The sequence below is a fragment of the Gekko japonicus genome, unplaced genomic scaffold (assembly GCF_001447785.1).
Source record: "Gekko japonicus isolate JY-2015 unplaced genomic scaffold, Gekko_japonicus_V1.1 scaffold2752, whole genome shotgun sequence".
Classification (NCBI taxonomy): Eukaryota; Metazoa; Chordata; class Lepidosauria; order Squamata; family Gekkonidae; genus Gekko; species Gekko japonicus.
In genome coordinates this window covers 183,742-190,733 of record NW_015159792.1, presented here as the reverse complement: position 1 = coordinate 190,733, position 6,992 = coordinate 183,742, and the positions used below count along the sequence as shown (strand labels likewise).

Here is a 6,992-nt window from a genome sequence, read left to right as displayed (position 1 = left end):
ATCACCTCCCATACAAATAATGTGGCCCTAGTTAGGTATAAACAGTTGTGTAAACCACTCAGAGACCCTTCGGGGTCAGAGCGGTATAGAAGTCGAAAATTAAATAAATAAATAAAATAAATAAATCAGACACCTGGTTCATTAAGGTCAATCCTGTCTATCCAGACTGGCAGCCGCTCTCCCAAGATCTCAGAGTAGAGGTCTTTCACATCACCTACCATCTGATTCGCTTAAACTGGAGATGCCATGGATTGAACCTGAGATCTTCTGCACACCAAGCAGATGCTCTGCCACTGAGCCACATCCCCCTTCTGACTGTAACGCCTGCTCCCAGAAATCAAAAAAGGATTCCCATCCACAGGCAAAATCCGCTTTAGATCCCCCATCCCTAAAGTTAACTGATTCATTAAGCTCAGGTAATTTTGCCACCTGTCAAAAGGGATTCAGACACCCTTCAGCGTCAAAGAGTCAAGGAGTTAGCAAGCTGGAAGTCCATCTGAAATTCCCCATGAAAATGGTCACTTTTAGGTGTAGCTAATGGCCAAAGTGGAAGTAATGGGGAGCCATGTGCTTTTATTCACGTCTGCCTGTTCACACACCTATTCATTTAAGCAGGGGGGCGGGGTGAGAGCTCTTTGTAACAGAAAATGGAGCACGCAGGTGACGGGAGCTAAACTCTTGCTGTGCTCAACTGTTTTAAGTATTTTTCGACCAGCCCAGCTTATTTCTGGCATTGGTACTCACTGAGAGGGAGCAGGGTTGAGTTTCCCCTTTCCTATGCGCTCTGTTTTTGTAAAAATTCATCCCATATTCCTCCATTACACCTGATGAGGTAGACTTGTGAATAAATACGCATGGATCTGGCTGTGGCATCTGGTGCGTCCCTTCAAAGTCCAACAACAGCTACAGCTTTACAGAAATAATGACATTTGGTCAGGCCTGTAGCCACAGTGGTGCACAAAGGAGCGTGGCCCCACCAATCTTTTGTCGTGCACCTCCAATCAACACGACGGGTTGTGAAATCTGTCACAAGTCTTCTGCCAATGAGTGAGGGTGCTTCCTTCCCTCCTCCCGCCTCCCTCCCAGGCTTTCCCTTTGCACTTTGCTTCCTGCACGTAGTAGTTGATTTGGCTGTGCTCTGAAGCATGTGACAGAGCCCTTTCCCCACCTTGGCTTGCTAACTTGTGCCAGTCATGGATTCCTCTGATCTGCAGCACAGTAGCACATCAAGGTAGAAGCTTTTTTTTTTTTTTTTGCTCTATTTTAGCGTGAGTGGAGAGTGTTCAAAGGTGGTTGGAATCAGAGGGGGTGGGTGATGGCAGACGCCTCTGTATTTTCCCTTTCACAAGTGGACGTGCCATTTTACAGCATGTGCGTGTTGCCCATGCAGCTGTTTTGGCCCATGAAAACACTTGGGGTAGGGGCAGGGGTCATTTCCTGCAGGAGCGGAGCTCCGGCAGTAAAGAGCCCAGGGGGCGGGCACATGCAACAAGCCCCACCCCCTGCTCCCAGCAGCCCTCAGTCAGAGCAAGAAGCAGCCAGGTAAGTTGCAGAGCCCCCCCCCCCGGGGGGCGGTTCAAAATAGTCCCATGGCACCTTTAAGACCAAGTTTTATTCAGGTACAAGCTCTCCCTCCTCTGCGAGGACAGATCTGCACGTTTCCCCCCCCCCCCCTTGCACAGCAATCCAAACGACCCCCCTTTTTTTGGAAAGAGTTCTGCACCACAGCCCACATCACAGCATTTTAAAATCTCTGTTAAAATGGTGGCAATGAATTGGTGCTGGCAACAATTTTGCCTTCTCCTTTAACCTGGCTCAGTGGGGGAGGGGGGGTGTCAGCCAGTGTTCCCTCTAAGCTGAGTTAGTGTGAGCTAGCTCCCAGTTTTTTAGCCTCCAGCCCACAGATTTTTGCCTAAGCTCAGGAAGGATGGCTCCAGAGCAAACTAATTTATGCAGTAGCCAAATTGTTCACTCACAACGTTAATGTCAGTAGCTCACAAGGCAGAATTGTTGCTCACAAGACTCCACAGCTCAGAGGGAGCATTGGTGTCAACCCCTGCATCTGTAGAGGGGAGCCTCCCCAGCTTCTCTTCCCAACTGCGTGAAGCAAAAAAGCTGCCCTTCCCCTGGATGCCAGGCAGGCTGTAGCTGAGAAGGAAAAGTCTGTGTGCACATACTCGCTAGGGTTCCCAACTCCATGTTGGGAAATTCCTGGAGATTTGGGAGATGGGGAAGGTGGAAGAGGGAGATTAATCGGGTATAATACCACACAGTCTGCCCTCTGAAGTAGCCATTTTCTCCAGGGGAAGTGATCTCTCAAATCTAGTGATCGCTTGTAATTCTGGGAGATCTCCAGGCACCACCTGGAGGTTGGAAAACCTATTGCATTCCAGCCTGAGTGCCTATAGCTATCCTTAAGTCTTTAGAGCAAATTATGTGCCACTGTGTGACAGAGTGTTGGACTGGATGGGCCATTGGCAGAGTGTGGGGCTTTGGGGCGTGTGTGATTTCAATGGAAGATGATGGGTGTTCTGAACAAAGGGGCCATCCATCTCAAAAAATGCACCTTCCTCTGTGATCTCTGTTAGCAAAGCCTCATTTCAAGCTCAGAGGAATAAACAGACACTTGTATGGTGATACACTGGTGGGGGGGGATCCCCATTTGGCACACTGCAAGTTGCAATCCAGGAAAGTGGAAGTGGGACAATATGGGGGTGGGGATCTTCATGCATTTACAAGACTGTTCATCATGTGTAAATAAAGGAAGGGGATATTTGGTTTTAAACAAAACGGATTATTGTTTAACCTTCTTTATAGAATGATCCCTTTGCACTACATCGTAGCTCATTCATAAGAAAGTAAATAATTATGTGCTTACCACCACTGTACTCATCCCCCCCCCCTCCGGTAAAAAATTTCTGGCTATGGGCCTGCATTTAAGTATAGCACCTGTCCATCACCGGTACAAACAACACTTCTGCAAGCAGATGGCAAAGCACGATGTACAAATAGAAGAGTCTTCGAATAAGCAAAGTTTTTCAGCAAAAGGGAATAATGTGTGAGTTTTCCTGACAAATATGTTTTTTAAAAAGCAAAAAAATAAACTAAAAATTTATTTCCGTATTAACCCTGAAGCAAGTCTTACTCATTGATTCTAACCTTTAAAAGCCATTGACAGTACCAAGTAAAGATTAAATGGATTTTTTTTAAATGAAGAGCAAAGAGTGGAAAACAAGATCTACTCAACACAACTGCATTGAAACAACTACCCGTGATAGCAGCCCTAACAAGGCAATTTAATTCCACATTGCAGTAATGTATTTGTCATTCCAGAGGTCAGGTGAGCGTATCACTGCCCACGGGAGATCCACTACCTCCAAAAGGTCTGGCTTACCCTCTTTTCTCCTGGGCTCTTGGACATCCTGCAAGTGAACAGGAATGTAATCAGGAACAACTCTAGAGAGCAAACGACAACTTCTTCAAGTTCTCAATAAGACCTAATTCATACTATACACTGATGTAGACCTTTTATTTAGAAAAGCAGCGAGTTCCACTGGCGGAAATATTATACAGATCTTGTATTCACACTGTGGCCATCGTGAGGATAGGATAAGAAAAATGCATAGAGATGGCAAAGGAAAACCCCAAAATAAAAGAGGCTTACCAGATCACACCAAACGTCTATTTACTCCAGCGTCCCACTTTCTATAGCAGCCTATCAGATGCCTCAAGAAAGACCACTAGCAGCTCATGAAGACAACCGGCCCTCACCTACAGTTGGTTCCCCAGCTAAAGTTATTAAGAAGTGCACATGGAAGATATGTTTTGCTCTTATAACAAATAACCTTTGATAAGACCATAAGACCTCCTCCCACCTACCTGGCAGCCTCTGACCCCCTTACTCACTTATTAACCCCCCCCATTTTCTGCTCCCCTACCCTGTCTTCAGCTTTCTGTTTTTACTTCCTCTGCCCTCAAGGTTTCCCTTCCTTTCTTCCTATCTTTTACCCTTTCAGTCTGTCTCTCTTCACCCTCCTCCAAGCTGACACCAACTGACAGTTGGGATCCTTGGCAATGTTGATTGGCTGTTGCCTAGCAGGGGAAGTCGTGGAAGTAGTGACAGACTTCACGTTCCTGGGATCCCAGATCACCGCAGACTGTGACTGCAGCCATGAAATTAAAAGACGCCTGCTCCTTGGGAGGAAAGCGATGGCGAACCTAAACAGCATGATAAAAAGTAGATAGCAGCTCCACAAATGACCACTGAGATCTCACAACGTAGTCTCACGACATCTCAGTGGCACACTTTTTCTTAAAGAAGCAGACATTGCTTCTATGATTTGGGGGTTTTCCTAACCCCCATTTTGAATATATCATATATTCTGGCAAACTCCGGGCTTCTTCCAGGCTTGTACAACAACAACAACAAAAACAACCTTTAATGGCTTATTACAGCATCATAAACCAGCAGAAAATACCAATAATCATTGACAATTATTAATACCTGCTCCCCTCTTGACAGCAAAGTATAGAAATTTAGCCACCATTTCCATATTCACTACACAACAGTTGGAGAGTGAAGAGAGTATCTTCCACTCATCATTTTGATTTCCATGATCTCTCAGTAATGGCTCCAGAAACAAGGCTCAAAGATCACAGTTATAAGAACAATGTAAAAGGACACGATCGAGACGTTGTATTTCATTCACACCACAAGCACATGATCTGTCATCGTATGGGATTTTACGATACCTCCCAATCGGTACAGCCAAAGGTAACACATTAAAATGGGCTAATGTAAAGGCTCTTCGAAAATGTGGGGCGGTTACACTGAGGAAATACTCTGCTATAGATCCTTGGGGAGGAATCCCTACCCTCAAGGGGGAACATCTGCTATAGCACGACTAATCAGCTCTTGACGTTCAATGTCAAGCAAACATTGTTTAATCAAACCAAAGGCTAATCTTTCTGGCAGAAGGAGTAATTCCTCAAAACTAACCCCTATTTGTACAATCTTCCTCTCTGAAGAAATGGGCTCTTAGTCCTCAAAAACTCATGTTAAAATAAAATTTGCCAGCTTTTAAGGTGTCACATGACTTTCTTTCTGCACAATAAAAGGGAGGGTCTATTTCATGCTATTTCAGTGCTGGAATAGCGGGATTCATGAACCACGGAGCAACTTTATTATTAAAATATGCAGCGTCCCTCTTCCAGTGCAGAAAACACCAAATGAAGAGTCATTTTTCTTCCTTCTTTCTCCCAATAAAGAGAACATAAACAGCCCTGGGGTAGGAAAGAAGGTGATTGAGAGAAATTGCATTCTAGAGACAGGTAAATTATATTAGTAAGAGCAAGCTGCCCAGTAAAGAACACTTTAGGCTATGATGAACATCAAGACATATTAAATTATCCTTTAAAAAATCAGGCCATGTATTTTAAAAATAAAAAAACCAAGTATGGGGCTTTTAACTGACTTTACCATGGATGCAAACCAAAACTAGATTAACGTGTTTAAGAAAGGTGATTAGTTATCAGTGCATGTACCTGCGTACATGACCCTGTGACATGGCCTGAAATTTAATCTGCCCTAACTATAATAAAAACCATCTGTACGGTAGTATTCTTATCAAAAATTTCAGATCCTGAGACAAGTCCTGCTCAGACAGAATGCTACATTTAATTAACTTTCCTATCAGTTGGGGGGGGGGGTTTAACGGTTGCTGCTGCATGCCATACAGAGTACATTGCTAGGTTTTAATAATGCTTTCCAATCTGAAAAAAAAATTAATTTCCTCTTCCTCGCAGTTTGCTTTAAAAATATTAAAGAAAACAGATGAACAGATTGCTGCCCAAAATGAAAGAAATCAAATTAAGTAGATATTTGTATGTTTGAGAAGCTCTCTCAAAGTTTACATAAAATGTTCACTATGGTTTCTAAGCTGGTGGAGGATAAATTTCCATGGCCGTGTTTTTCATGTGTTTAGTACATTGCATGCGGCTGATCTGCTCATGTGCCTTTCAGGAGTGATCAATCGCAGAAGGATAAGAACCAAGGCTCACTCCAGAATTTGTTTCCAAAACCAAACTGATGGAGGGAAAGGGTCAGGAGAAGAAGAAAGATGTATAATTGTGATGAGCAACAGGACCTGATGCAACACAGAAGAACAAGCCATGAACCAGTATGCAATGGTGTGGTGGAAAGTGCTCTCAAATTGTAGCAAACTTATTTGTATGTTTGAGAAGGTCTCTCAAAGTTTGCATTAAATGTTCACTATGGTTTCTAAGCTGGTGGAGGATAAATGTTTTTCATGTGCTTAGCACACTGCGTGTGGCTGTTCAGTAATGTTTTCAAGACAAGAAAAGTTCAGAGGTGGTTTGCCATTGCCTTCCTCTGCATAGCAACCCTGGACTTCCTTGGTGGTCTCCTGTGCAACAGTGCCAGGGAAAAGGCTGGTCAGATCCCGAAAGGACAGCTCGAGCGCCCTCCACTGGTGCTATACATTGGGCTTCCCTTGATCCTCAGGCAAAGATTAAAAGTTCACTAACAACTGTTTCAAGGTTTTGCTAACAACAATTCGTAAACTGAAAGTGGGGTACTAGGAAGCCAGGCGTGGATGTTGAGGAGAAGAAAGCAGACTTCAGTCCTTTCCGCATTTGCCTGCCGTTCTGGAATTTCTCCGTGTTCGAGTCGAGGCTCTTTAAGTCCCCAGCAAAACAGCTTCCAAATAACCCGGGGCAACAACAGGCTGAAACTGGGCTGACCACTGAAGGGAGGTAATGTAATGTAGAATGGGGGGGAAACCCAGAATATAAAGAAGGTTGAATTTGGTTTTGGTGCAGAATTGCTTGGAGGACACTGCGGTAAACATGCATTAAAAGGAGAGTGCAGAAAGGGCCCATGGGCTGAGAGAAAGGAAGGGTGAATTTACATTATGGGGTAAGTTAACAGAAGGGTGTCCTGAGCAAAGGTCGGCCATTTTAATGTAGAAATG

The 6,992-nt window shown here is 44.3% G+C and overlaps 1 non-coding gene across 1 annotated transcript; it reads right to left on the bottom strand.

The window, feature by feature from the left end:
• Positions 1–236: 236 nt before the first annotated feature.
• Positions 237–308, bottom strand: TRNAT-GGU. The gene has a single exon. It is a non-coding gene; the product is annotated as a tRNA-Thr (tRNA).
• Positions 309–6,992: the final 6,684 nt, after the last annotated feature.